Here is a 15159-nt window from a genome sequence, read left to right as displayed (position 1 = left end):
ATTTGGTCAAGGTTGCCAGATATTTAAGACTCATGGAGAAACAGGAATCATTGAAAATGATAAAGAAAGGCACAATTCAGCTGTGGAAGTGAGGAAGAAGTCAAAATGTATTCAATATAGCAGCTCACCATGACTTGAAAAGGAGCTGGCACTGAAGGGGAACTGTGCACAATGGGTACTATCATCTCTTTTATTCAGATGGGTTGCAGTAACCTATGGTAGGTTCCTATCAGTATGTTTGCCCAATATGGGCTGTGTGTTTTATAGTCATACTCAAGTATTGGCTACATTGAATCACTTTCATAATTGGTTTCCATTACTGAGTACATGCTGCTCAGTTTAATGATAAACACTATATTTAATGAGGTTTCTTTGTATATATAATAAAAATATAAGATGAGAAACTTTTCCTCCCCATGCTGATTAAGGGAAAAAACCTTATCTTACATTTGAGTAAATATGGTAATTCCTTTTGCAGCAACAACCTGAATTATAGATCTGGATATAAGGAATAGAACAGGGACTGCATACCCCCATGTCAAGACAACTGATAAGTGGGTGAGGGGAAATAGCCCTGAGTCCACTTACTCATCTTTGTGAACAGCTAATAGGAGCTGGCTGAACCTAATGGTTGGGAGAGCACGCCATGTATTTCATAGAACTAATATGGCAGCATGCACTACACAGGGCATCCCTGGGGCACAGTGATTTTCTTGGATTTCTCCTAGGATTGTGCTACCACATGCTGCTTCATAGCAAGAAAAAATGTATTTCCATTGTTTTATTGACTGCCATTGGGAAGAACAGTTATGGTGAAAGGCTGGCTTGTTGGAAAGCAGTGGCAATGTTGCTACTGATTAAATACAGTTGGGTTTTCACCTGTAAACTTATGTAGATAGATACTTATACATTAGTGGTTAAAATAAGAACCAATCAGGTTGTGCACATTATTTATCATCCAAAGTCTTTTCTAAGGCTCAGTCTATTATAACATAATAGAAAGCAAGCTAAATTGTTATTTATTTCCTGTTCATGGGAGTGAGAAATTTTAAAAGTAGAGAAATATCAGAAAAAGAACAGAGTCCCTCAAATTATATGGCACTGTACCTGCTACTTGTACATATTGTGAACTCAGACCCAGAAAACATATTATATATGCTTAACTCCATACAGGCATACAGTCTCATTGACTGTCAATGTGTGTAAAGTATAGCAGTTCCATAAATGTCAACTACACCTGTGCCACTATTATTAATTATCTCAGATTTAAAAAAAAAAAAATCACTGAAATCTTCAGTGCTTCCCTTGTGTTCCATCTTAGCTACTTGTATTTGACAAAAATCTGTTCCATGTTTCCAGTCCTTTCTTGTCATTAAAGTCTCTCTTTGCAAGTAGGTTATCACACTTCATTGCTGCAAAGAATCCATGGTACATAAATTAAAAGATGTCATGTGCATTTCAGCTCTGATCAAGCCATAGGAATTATGAATTCAAGGTGCCTGGAATGTTACAGTTAGTTTCCAAATGTACAGATAACTTAGTTACAAATACAGTTGAATAGCCTTCCACTGAGCTGCTGCACACTCCTGTCCCTCCCCCCCAAACTTCACACTCCCACCCCCACAACACTGGGGTTGCCTGACCCCACTCCCTTCCAGTGTTGGTAACCCAGTCATAGGCAGAGGCTAGGGTTTTCAGGTGCCCCTCCTCACCTTTCACCGAGGTTGTAACTGGATTGGTATTTCTGGGGGATTATTCTGTTACAAACTGCCCCACCAGACCACCCATCCCCAGCAGGTACAGTTTTAGGTCATGTGCAGGACCAGGACCAGGACCAAGACCCTCTAAATCATCTCCATAAACTCCTGCCTTTACCACCAAGACGTTCCAGGAGCAACTCAGTCCTGCGCCTCCCCCCCACCCCTCCCCAAGAGGCTGGGTTAAAGTGAGGCCATCCCCTCAGCCAATCCCAAGGATCTCCTAGGGTCATGTGCTAGCCTTAATGAGACTAACACCCATCTGCTGGCTGCTACACTGCCAACTAGAACCTTAAGGTGGCAGGCACTGCAGGTGCCCTGCCACAATTTGATTATATTATTTTTCATATAATAAAGCCATCTAGTTATTTTTTGCTTCCATATATTTTAATATTTTTTTTTATTAGGTTGTCATTTTGACACTATCCTAACTTTCAAAGCAGATCTACCTTTGGCTTTTAAAACTGTGATTATAGAGTCTTAAATGATGTACTCATAGCAATGTAGAAGGATAACCCTCTTCTTAGCCTCATGGGAGAGCTAGGATCTCTAAATTCTAGTCTCCCTCTTCTTAAAACTTGAAGAATTTTATAATTTTTTCTTCCATAATAATTTCCCATTTTAGATAGAATAAATGTGTATACAATTGTAAATGAAGGTGCATGGAAGTGCTTTTCAGAACAGTGGGTATTTTTATATATGCAAGTGCCACAGTGCTGGGAGCTTTGAAAAATGCCTGGCAATGCATCTCTTGCAGTTATATGAGCAGTGAAATGCATGTCAACATGCAGAAAATGTTGCTTTTGAACTAAAGCACATAGATGGTAATTTAGTTCAAAAGTGCACCACAGCCATTTTCTCCACGCTGACGCAGATTTCACCACTTATACAACTGCAAGCAAAGCAGTGAAGTGTGCATCAACTCATGTGTAGAGCAGATTCGATTAACTGAGTCTGCTTTGATGTGCTGAATCTCCGGCACATCCGAGCACAAAAATGTATGTGTATAAATGCCCAGTATGTCTATCTATGGCTGCTGAGAGCAGAGGTAAAGACAATGTAGGCATAGCTGTATTAGATTAGAGACCTAGGAAGCAAGATTTACAAGAAAAGGCTGAAAGAACTAGGGTCCAAAGAAAACAAAACTGAAGAAGGATTTAATAACAGTCTTCAAATACTTGAAGGGCAATTTGTAAGAGAGGATGAAGATGAGCTTTTCTCTGTGAGTGTAGTTGACAAGACTAGGGGAAGTGTCTTCAAGCTGCAGCAGATGAAATTTAGGTTGCATATAAGTGTGACAGGGAGCCAGAAGCCCCCATCATTTTAAGTAGACAGTGCAACAGACCAAGTCTGCTGCATTGGGCTGCAACAAAGGAGCAGACTGGCCATAGAGAAAGCCCCTGTGTGTGGCTAGGGAGCCATATCAGTAAAAGGGCTGGGGCTTAGAAGCATATAAACCCAAGGCCTGAGACAGGGCAAGCTGTTGGCTTTGCATACTGCATGAAACAGATCTCCAGGGAGAGAGAGGATGAAAGATACAGCCTGGCAAGCACCGAAGCCACCCATGACAGCTAAGGACAAAGAAAGATATGGCTTGCAGGGTGGCATAAACCTAGGGTGACCACTCATCCCTAATTGGGTAGGACAGTCCTGGAATGGGAACATTAAGTCCTGGTCTTGGGCTGCAAGACTCCAGGACAGCATTTGTCTTGGATTTGTAGTATTGTGCAAGGATCTAGGTTTCCCCTTGCAGGATGGCAAAGTTCCAGCCTTCAAGGGACTGATTGGGGCTGCCAGGAGTGGACACTATATGCATATGCACTCACGCATGAGTAACCAGGAGAGAAGCTCCCTGCATGCAAGTATATCAGGGGGAGAGAGGTGCTATGGGGGGGTAAGTAGGAGGGGAAGATTGAGGCCTCCATGGTAAGAGACAGAGTAGGGCAGGGGCTGGGGGTGCTGTTCAGCCAGGGCAGTGCATGGGGCTCAGGGCCAGGGCATGAAATGAGATGGAGTCAAGGGTAGCTTGTAAGGGAGAGGGAAGCTCCCCACTGCTGTGCACACACCCCAGGGGGCATGGGGGAAGCACGTGTCCCTGGATTTGTGCACAAGATGGGGGTAGATGCAGGCTTCCCACTGTGGTCTCAGGGATCCCTGCCTTGCTACCCTGCCCTGCCCCACCCACCCCAGGTCCCTATGCTGGGTCTGCCACCATGGCAAGACACATCCTGCCTGTGTGGCAGCAGCAACGCAGTACCTGCATGGAGTTGTGTCCCCTGCTGCTGTTCGGTAAGCAGAGGGTGCACAGCCACCACAAGGCTCCCAAGGGAAAAGCAGCAGGGTGGGGAGCCCTGAGTCCACAGTAGGCCGCCCATATCCACCACTACTCTGCTTGGCTCTGTTCCGGCTATGTTGCTGGAGGAGGAGAAGGGGTAGGGTGGGACATGGGCATGTCTCCCACCTTTCCATTTTGAAAAGATGGTCACCGTACATAAACGCAGGGTGGGGGAAGAGTTTTTTTTGAAAGTAGTCACCTGTATTTGTGCTGTGCTTACATTGATAGTAGAGGGGAATGGCTTGTGGCTATGGGGGTGGCATGGAGGCCACAGGGGACCTGAAAAATGCATCCTGTGGAGCCCTGTATGGGTCAAGGACCATAATAGGGATGGGTAGCATGAGAAAAGCCTGTTCTGTTTTGGGGACCCAGGGAGCTGGGTGCTGTGTAAACAGGCTTGCTTGAGTGGGGGAACCCAGGGGACTGGGGAAAAAAAAGGTAGCCATGTCTGGGAGCTCTGGGGCTGAAGAGCCCAAAATGGGAGAGACCAGGACCAGGGCCCAATGGCCTAGGAGCAGTGAGACAGGTTTGGGGCCCAGAAACCAAGGCCCAGGGCAGTGAACCATAGTTGAGAGGAAAACAGCCAGAGAAAAAGGGGTTGAAGCTAGGAAGGCTGAAGCCCCAAAGTTTTGAGACCTGAGGGGCCCAAGTGTTGTGGTAGGTCCATTCCCCCACCCTCAATGTGATCAGTTACTACTTGCAAGGCATAGACATAGCTACAAGGGGGTGAAAGAAGCCATGGGCATAGCCCATACAGCACCTTGTGCCCTGAGGCACTGACAGCTAAGTGGGCCACACTTTAGTGCCCTAGGAGGCAATGCTAAGACTGACTGATTAAGGATGTGGGGCTCACTTTGGGACCCTGGGGAAGCCTTGCCTTATTATACTCCATAAGAAACATCTAGGTGTGGTAGGTGAGGTTAAAGAGGGACGGTACCCCACAGAGTCAGAGTGGGGCAAGAGTTACTGGGTGACCAGGGGACATCAAAGCCACCCTTGGGGCCAGGTCTCTGCTACAATTAGGAGGAAAATTCTGACTACTGGTATGAGGCTGGTAAAGTACTGGAACAGGCTACCGCCAGAAGTTGTGGCATCTTCATCCCTGAAAATGTTCAAGGGCAAGTTAAACAGACACTTAGCCAAGACTGTGTAGTCAGGGATGGTTCTGCCCTGAACAGGAGACTGGATCTATGACCTTCTAGCCCTACTTTCCTATGATATTATGGCCAGGTAAGCATGCAATCTGATTAAAGCTAGTAAAAAATAGATGGTTATGTAATTTTGACTTTCCTTTAAAATTTTCTAATGGATATTTTAATAGACATTTCAAAATATTTTTCCATGTCTCAGAAAAATATGGTTTGTTATGAAGCTGTTAAACTCTTATACAATCTCCCCCTCAGTCTTCTCTTCTGAAGACTAAGTAACCACAGCCTCTCCTTAGAAGTCATATGCTCCAGCCCCCAAGACCAGTTCCATTGCTCTCTACTGGAGTCTCTCCAATTTGTCCACATCCAGACACAGTACTCTAGGTGTGGCCTCACCAGTGCAGAATAGAGTGGAATAATTAATTCCCTCAATCTGCTGACAATGCTGCTACTAATACAGCTCAGTATTCTGTTATCTTTCTTGGCAACAAGGGCACACTGCTGACTCATAACCATCTTATTATCCACTGTAACTCCCAGGTCCTTTTCTGCAAAGCTGCTGCTTAGCCAATCAGTTCCCAGGCAGTAGTGGTGCAAGGGATTCTTCCATCTTAAATGCAGGACTTTCCACTTGTCCTTGTTGAAACTCAAGAGATTTTTGGCCAAATCCTCCATTTTCTCTAGGTCACTCTGAATCAGGGGTGAGCAATTATTTTGGTCAGCTATCAAGGGCCACAGAAGTAGCCCTACCCCTAGACAGGTGCCCCATCCCCTGGTCACCATCTTGGGACTGGAAGTCCCACCCCTAACACCTGACTTTTACCATCAGAAGTCCCTCCCTTTGCCCCCAGAAGTACTCCTTTTTAGGAGGGGAGGGTTGCCATCTTGGTACCAGAAAAAGAAGATCATACACTAGAAGCCAAGCACTTACTATAACATTTTTTAAATAAAATTTAAAATAAAAAAAATTGTCATGATTTGCATTCATGTAGTGTATATAGAGATGACTGCATAATAACTCAAAATACAGTCTTAGTTTGTATATCGTGTGTGGGAGGGTGTTTGGGGTGCAGGTGGGGGGGTATGCATCTGTGACAGGGTTGTGAGGGTAGGGTGTGGGTGTGTTTTTGTGGAGTGTGGGGGTGTTTGGGGACCCCCAACACTCCCCTCCATGGTGCATAGCCCCTGCCAGATGTGGCAGCAGCAGGCAGGGGTCCTCAGAGAACATATTGGTGCTGCCACCTGCCCATGTCATCCCAGGCAGTGCTGCAGGTAGTGTAGCAGTGAGCATAGTCAAGCCAGTCCACCTTACCGGGGGAGGGGTAGGTAGCCAGCTCCACTGTGTGGAGTTTTCCCTGGTGACACAGAGTGCCTGGAACTGCATGTGCACCAAGGAAGCCCTATATGATAAAGGCAGGCTGGCCTTGCTGTATGTGCTCTTTGCTACCATGTGCAGTACTGGTCAGAGCCACATGCCAGTGGGCCACTAGTGCCAGCCACCTACTGCTGCTACCACCACTGCTGGCAGGGGCTTTTGCCACAGGTAGGCAATGTGGGTGGGGTCTTCACACTCTTTCCACCCTTCCCTCACACCCATACCATGCCCATCCAAGCTCCATTCCCTCACCTACCCCCCCACCCCCAAGATGTGGGCTCTATATTCCCACCAAATTGCAGCTTCCCTTCCCCCCACCCCTACCACTATCTACCTGCTGCAGCACTTGCTCCAGGCAGCAAGTAGGGAAGGAGAAGCTGAGAAGGTCCCCTGGTGGCAGCAGCAGTGGCAACTGCAGCCCTGCCCAGAAGCTACATGTTGGCTGGGTAGGCCTTTCTGCACATGAGGGTGGGAGTGAAATGCACAGTTTGGGTGGGGTTAGACACCATCTCTGGGCCAAAGAAAATTGCCTTGCAGGTCATATGTGGCCTGTGGGCCATGTTTAGCCCTCCTCTGCTCCAAATCCTAGCTTGACCCACCTGTCTATCTACTACAAAAATTGCCCAGATTCGTGTCATCTGAAAACCTTCCCAGGGTACAATCCATCCCATCTTTTAGATTGGGAATGAAGTTGTTGAACAAAACTGGACCCAGGGGCATTCCACTTGACATTGGCTGATAGCTAGACATTGAGCCATTGATTACTACCTGTTGAGCCCAACAATCCAGCCAACTTTCCATCCACCATTCCTCAAGCCCATATTTTCTCTGCTTGTCTCTCATCCTTCTTGCAATGAGTCTCAAAAGCCTAGCTGAAGTCAAGGTATATCATTTCCACTGCTTTTCTTGCAACCACAGAACCTGTTGTTATCTCATCATAGAAGGCAATCAAATTGGTCAGACATGGACTTGCCTTAGATGAATCCATGCTGACTGTTTCTAAGCACCTTCCTCCCCTTGAAATCCTTGGAACTGGACTGTTTGAGGACCTACTCCATGATTTTTCCCAAGGACTGAGGTGAGGCTGACTGGTCTGTAGTTCCCTGGATCTTCCTTCTTCCCTTTCTTAAATATGACCACCATATTTGTCCCTTTTCCAGTTATCCAGGACCTTTCCCAATCACCATGAGTTTTCTAAGATGATGGCCAGTGGCCTTCAATCACAATCACATCAGCCAACCCCCTCAGCACCTTCAGATGCATTGCATCCAGCCCCATGGACTTGTACACATCCAACTTTTCTAAATAGTTCCCAACCTGTTCTTTTAATGACTATTGGCTGCTCAACTTCTCCACAAACTGTGCTGCCTAGTGCAGTAGGCCTTTGCAGGCAAGGTCTGCTCCCAGGCAAGGTAAAAAAAATAATAAAAAAATGGTATTGAGGAAGAAAAGGCTGAAGTACTCATCTGTCACTAGGTTGCATCCTTCATTAAGGGACCCACACTTTCCTTATGAGGGAAGAAGACTGGCATGAGGAGAGGCCAGAGGGGCAGGAATAGGCAACACTTTCTTTTGGTGCATGGAGAAGCTGACCTGGGAAGAAGGACCAGCAGCCAAGGTTTTGTAGCACCTGCTTCTTCAGAATTGGAGGGAAGAATGCAGGTGATGGCATTTCAGGCCCAGAAGAAGGGCCAAGTGGGGCATAGAGACTGCAGAGTATGGCCATAGGAACTGGAAGTAGCTGGAACCAGTAATCCTCTTACAGAGGACAGTGGAGAGGGACAAAGGACCCCAGAGCAAAATGGATCAGAAGAGTCCTAACAGAGCTAAGACAGCTGGCCTTTTCTAACAGATTTTCTTTGAACCTTTTCCCCTTCTGGACTGTGTTAAAAAGGGGAATAGGAAAAGGGGTGATCAAGAGAAGGAATATTTGTTAATTGAGTGATTAACACCAGGAGGAAAAATGGATTTGAGTTTGGCTCAGCATGGGACTGATGCTCTCTGAGACTATTAGTAAAAAATGATAGGACCAGGTGAAAGGTCAAATTGATTTCATGTTCACCATTTTTTGACATACAGGACAGATTGTTCAGCTCATACTTGCATGGAAAATTAATTTGCAACTGCCTTTTTTTTTTAAATGACTTCAACTGGGCTGTTTGAAAATTAAGTGACTGTTGTTACAAGAGTTAGAGACAAGCCGTCTGTGGTTCTGGTTTGCAAATTGAACTGTGGCCAAGTTAAGTTCCAATCCTAATGGACTTCCAACAGCTTACTGACCTCAGAAACCCTAAGACATAGAAAATCTCCATCAGTTTGGACATAAGGGGGGGGTAAAGGGAAGAGGAGCCCCACAAAGAGGATGTACTAGAGAGTGATCAGAGAGGGTTAATACCTAGCCTGTTAACCTCCCGATACATATTTCGGAAACATCAAGACATGGCAGGTATCACCAGCTAAGTATTTGCAGAATCCCCCCTTCAAAATCTCTTTATGGCTCACCCTTTACAAGCTTCAGGCCATTGGGAACCACAATCTCTTCTTCATACCCTGACCTCCCTTGTTTGCCAACATACTTTTGGAAACCCTTGTTACTTTTCACATCCCTTTGCAACTGCATTTACAGCTAGCCTTTCACCTCCTTGATATATCCCTGCATGCCCAAGCAATAATCTTATGCTCTTTCCAAGTTGTTTGTCCAAGTTTCTGCTTCTTGTAAGTTCCTTTTTGTGTTTAAGCTCACCAAAGAGTTCTCTGCTAAGCCTAGCTGGTTGCTTGCCACATTTGCTATTTTTCTTGTACATCACCTACTTGGTCTCTTCAACACTTGCACTACGAAGTTGTCTCCCAAGTTTTACAGAGACTTCCTGGATTGCCCGTGCACGATTGTATTGTCTTCCCCAAAGATGCCAGGGTGACTGAAATCCCCCCAGGGCTTGTGATCTGGAATCGTCTGCTAGCTGTTTGAAGAAAGCCTCATCTACCTCATCTGGTGGTAGATACCAAACACCCAACATGACATCCTCTTTGTTGCTCTTCTCTCTAACCTTAAGCCAGAGACTTTCAACAGGCCTCTCTAGTTTCGTGCTGGAGCTCTGAGTAATCATACAGATCTCTTATATACAGGCAAACTCCTCCTCTTCCTGAAGAATTTATAATCATCTAGGATAGTGCTCCAGTCATGTGAGCTACTCTACTAAGTCTCTAATTCCACTAACATCATAGTTCCTTGACTGTGCCTTCCAACTCTTCTTGTTAGTTTCCCAGGCTCCATGCATTTGTGTACAGACACAAGATGACTAGCTAATTGCCCTATTTTCTCAGGGAAAAACTGAGAACTTCTCCTCCCCTTCCTGCTTGTGTTTTCTCCAGGTCCCCCACTTACTTCATGGCTTTGTTCTCCATCCCCTGGTGAACCTAGTTTAAAAAAGTTCTGCTCACTAGGTTAGTGAGCCTGTCTACAAAGATGCTTCTCTCTCTTCACCAGGGGGATCCCATCACTTCCTAACAATCTTTCTTTGTCGATTCCTACAGTCTGAAGGGACCTAGTAGATCATCAGGTCCAAACCCCTGCACCAGGTGGGAAAAGAGCGCTGGGGTTAAAATGACCCCAGCCAGATGCCCATCTAGCCTCCTCTTAAAAAGACCTTGAGGGTAGGGGACAGAGCCTTAGGGGACAGCACTACCCATATCCCTCTAGGGAGAAACTGACCCATCCACCACCATTCTCTGGGTACACCCCATAAGCCAGTTGCTCACCCACCTTACTGCAAGACAGATCCATATTGCAGCTACTCTGTTTATGCATAAGAATTGGATGCAACACTGTCAAAAGCCTTTTTAAAATCCAGGTAAATAATATCTACTTCCTCTTCTGCATCTAAGCACTTTGTGACCTGATCATAAGAAGAGACCAGGTTAGCAGGCAGATCCTGCCTGACTATAAACCCATGCTGGTTGCCCCTCACCATTGTGCTACCCACTGGCCCCCTGCAAAAGTGATCCTTAATGGTTTTTTCTAAGGTCTTGCTAATAGAAGTAAGGCTGACTGGCCTATAATTTCCCAGGTCCTCCTTCCTCCCCTTCTTGAAGATAGGGACCATGTTGGCCCATTTCCAGTCCTCTGGGACTTGTCCCAACTGTCACAAGTACTCAAAACAGCTTTGCCAGTGGTTCTGCTATGTCATCAGCCAATTCCTTTAGTACCCTTGGGTGAAGATCATCAGGGCCTGCCAACTTAAATACATCCAGCCCTTTCAAGTGCCCCCTTCACTAGGTCAGTGCTAACCATTGGTAGATTAGTACTACTCTCACTCCAGACTATAGATTCATTGGGAGGTGCATTTGTATCTGTGTCCAGGAAAATAGAGGCAAAGAAATTATTTAAGAGCTCCACTTCTTCCATCCTATCAGTTAGGACTGCTACAGAATGGATTAGGGCAACTCCCGTTACCTTGTGCCTTCTTTCTGCTTCCTATGTACTTAAAGGAGGACTTCTTGTTATCCTTAATCTTTGTTGCCAACTTGAGTTCTGCATCTCCTTTGGCCTTTCTTACTGCTTCCCTGCAAGTGCAAACCAAACAGGTATACTTCTCCTTGGTGGCTGCCCCCTCCTCCCACAGCCCATAGGCTTCTTTTTTTCCCCCCCCTTCTGAAGGCTCCCCTTGGATCTCCCTGCTCAAAGAAGGTTGTCTCTTTTGCCACCCTTTTTGTGTACTGGGATGGTGTCCCTCTGTGCCCATAGGATCAGTCCCTTGGGGATCCAGGAAGCATGGCAGTTCCTCATCTCACAGATGCGATTACCCCTCTCACCCACCCTAACCAATCTCCTGAGCTCACTGAAGTTGGCTTTCTGGAAGTCTAGCACTAATAGAACAACATCCCAAGGAACAACATCCCATGGTCAAAGAACCTTGCAGGCAGCATCACTCCTGCCAGGGCCCTGCCTCTTGACTGAAAGGAAGAAGAGAACATGATCTGTGCCCCAACCCCCTTCAACTTTCCATCCAGAGCCCTGTAGTCACTTGTGATCCACTCAGGGTCACCTTTAGCAGTATCACAGCTCATCACATGGATGAGTAGCATGGGGTAATAGAGGGTCAGACAAGTCTCACCAATCCTGTGGTATCTTGGATCCAGGCAAGCAGCACAATCTCCTGGGATGACAGGCCAGGTCAGCAGATGAATCCCTCAAAGAAGGGAGTCTCCAACCACCACCCATTGCTTCTTCTGTGGCAGTGTACTCAGTCCTCCCCACCCTAGGGATTCCTGGCCTGGCCTCCTCCACCAATAGAATGTACTCCTGCTCTCTTGCTAGCACTCCATATCTGTCCTCCAGGCAAACCACTGCACACGAGTGTGACAACTTCTTTTTGCTGCCAGAAGATACAGACTTCCATCTTCCTGAGAGTCCATGTCCTCTTTCTTCTTCCACAGTCCTAGAGGTTTCCTCCAGCATCAAATGTATGAAGTCCTCATGGCAGAAGATGCTTTAGAGCTTCTCTACCTCTTCCTGTAGCTCTTTTCTTCTATCCAAGGGATACCACCAGAAGGCGCTGCTCACATTTCAGGCACAACCCACCTGGCTGATGCAAAGGAATCTGCAAGCTGCAACCTGCACACCACCAAGCCAGGACCTGGGTGGAAGCCTCAACCATGTGTGGTGCTGCCTGGACAGGCCTCACAGGTGAAAGCAGAGGAAGAGCTGGAAGGAGTAGTGGCTCTGAGACTGCAACTTCCTCCAGCCATGTCTCTGGGTCTTCTAACCTGCTGCCTCTCACTTCTTGCCTCTTTCCAAAGAAACCTCCCCTCTGTAGCTGGACTGTTCGCTGTTCCTTGATTTGAAGGGCTCCCTTTTCCCCACAACTTCTTTCCTCTCAGCAAGCTTACAGTGAAGGAATGTGCAAGTTTCCAAGCAAATTCCTTAGAAAACTCCCCCTCACTCTGGCCTCTAGTTAAACAAAAGACTTAAGTCTTGGTCTAGCTCCTGAGTTTTAGCTACTGAAGTAGAACTAAGTATGTTATTCAGTCCTAATTACATGTAAAAAATAGTCTTACCTTCAGACTCCCCTTCAAAGAGAAGGGCAGAAAACTGACCTGCAAACTGCTTGTGAAGTGTCTTGTTTGCTGCTCCCCTGGTCACTCAGACTGCTTTCTTAGGTCTGGACTGGCTTGACCCCTTTGTTATATCCAGACAGCAATCAGTAATCCATCCACCCAGCTGCTAACAGCACACACCCAAACACAAACCCACCAAACAGCCCTTAGCACACTAAGCACCCAGGAAGTCCCAGCTCATTTACCTTCCCAGACCAGGATCTGGTGCTTGGCTCTTCTTCCCCCTCTTGCTCCTAGAAAATTGCTTGCTTCTCCCTGGTTGCTTTGACTGGCTCCTTATATACCTCTCATAGGCCTGGATTGGCTAGGCCCCTTTGTCACACCCAGACAGCAATCAGCAATCAGTCTCTTCAGCTGCTCAGAGCACACACCCAAGCACACAAACCCACCAAACAGCCCTCAGCAAGCTAAGAATACAGGCAACCAACCAATAGGACCAACCACAAGAGAAAGGGGTCAGAAAATGAGGACATACTAAATACATGGACCGATAGTAAGAAATCATTTCTTGCATCCTAACAGTTGTTGTCCCTGCCGTGTTATGAAGCAAGAGTAAAAAGGCTAGTCATTTGAATTAGGATATATATATGCCTCTGCCAACAACTCTAATAATCATACCCCTCTTTATTCTGAAATGTTATTTGGTAGATTCCCTGAAAAAAATGGCAATATGCCTATTTTTTGTAACATGCTAATACCTTAGGTTTGAGACTAAGACACAAAAAAGTCATAAGTAGGAGAAGAACAAATCTACCTTTAGTAGGCTTTTTTTATTTATTTCAGGGACTTCAACAGGGTGGACAGGGATCATACTTTTGCACGTAATAGGAAGAATACAAGTTAGTCTTATGTCTCGTATTAAGAATTTTAGAATCACTGTCCTGTGGAACCTGCTGCTGTTATCAGCATTTTTCTAAGTAACCTTTTATATAGGCAATTTGTGCAAAAGCAAACAGCTAGACCTCCCATATAAATCATTTGAAAATGTACAGCTCAGAGTATTTGTCACAAGTTGAGGTACTACATTAGTTGTTGCAATAGCAAGGTCATTATGTGTACTGCAACTTATTGTAGCAAGATACATCATCTTTTTTAAATATATACTCAAAACTAAGTTTCTGAAATTCTATATGGTAATTCTATGGTTAGGTAAAAATGATTCAATGCAGTTAATGTCAACTCTGTAAAACTGTAGTTTAAAAGGTCATTTGGAGACATTCATTAATTGTTTGCTTTAGCAGACAGTCATTATTATTGGCAGAAGAAATTGGCAAAAGCCACTGTTACTGTCAGAAGGCATTAAAAGAGTGTCATTTGTCAATATGTGCTTTCCAAAAGAGCAGCAGGCTGAAAGAGTGCTGCTGTCTTTAAAGTTGAGAAGAAAGAAATAAAACTCTCTCTCTTTCTGTCATATGTTTTCATATAGTCCCAATTGTGATAACTCTGTCTGAGCAAGCACGCTTGTTAACTCTGAAGAAATATGATCACGGAAAACATAGCAAATTAAGCTTAAACTATAGAAAAATCGCTGGGTAAGAGCGTTATTTGTAGAATAATGATTATTTTACATTCTCACTGCAGTAACAGTTATGGTTCTCAACAGGTTTGGGGTCCATTGTGCTAGGAACTGTACAGACATAATCAATGACAGCTCATGCCCAAGACCTACTTTAAACAATAAGACTAGCCCAGTGAATTTGATTAATGAAATTACCAGTTTAGTCCTGCTCTTGTTCCTGAGGGAAATCTATTAAAGTTTTGACAGTGACATTAGAGGGCCAATTTAGCAGAATTGGGACTTTCAGCATAGCAACAAGTGTAATTCTAGTTTTCTGAATGGCCTCTTCCCCTGCTACAGCTGCTTTGTGCTGTCTGGCTCCATAAAATCCTCCCTGGTTCAGACTCAGGCGCAGATTGATTAGAAGAGAAAGTCTGACTCCTTATTTATAGGTGAGAGCAAGATTCAGGATTGCTGGAACTAAAGGCTAAATTTCATATTTAAAAATCAGTTTATAAAATATTTTAAAAAGAGAGCTGTTAATGAACCAAGCAAAGTTATAGGAAAGTTAATAAAAGATGGGTTTCATATGGGTTTTGAACCTAGCTGACTGGCAGTAGAACATTTAGAAATATAACTACACATATTTGGTGAAACTTAAGGCATCCTAGAGTGAATTACAACCCCATTATCAGAAGCTGAGAATATCTTTACTGGGTCCTACAAAAGTTATCTTTCATATCATCAAACAAATCATTCTGAAGAAAAATGAAGAAAGTGACCAGAGTGATCCATTCCAATTCCATAGTACATATTGTATATTACCCAGTCTTCATCTCTGCTAATACACCAAACAGGACATCCTTCCCTCATAAGCTTTGTTTTCCCTGGTTTTAGAATCATAAGGAATTTAAACAATAGAAGATGGA

The sequence above is a fragment of the Crocodylus siamensis genome, chromosome 2, assembly GCF_052110815.1.
Source record: "Crocodylus siamensis isolate JL-2025a chromosome 2, ASM5211081v1, whole genome shotgun sequence".
Classification (NCBI taxonomy): domain Eukaryota; kingdom Metazoa; phylum Chordata; order Crocodylia; family Crocodylidae; genus Crocodylus; species Crocodylus siamensis.
Note: the sequence above shows the minus strand (reverse complement) of the source record.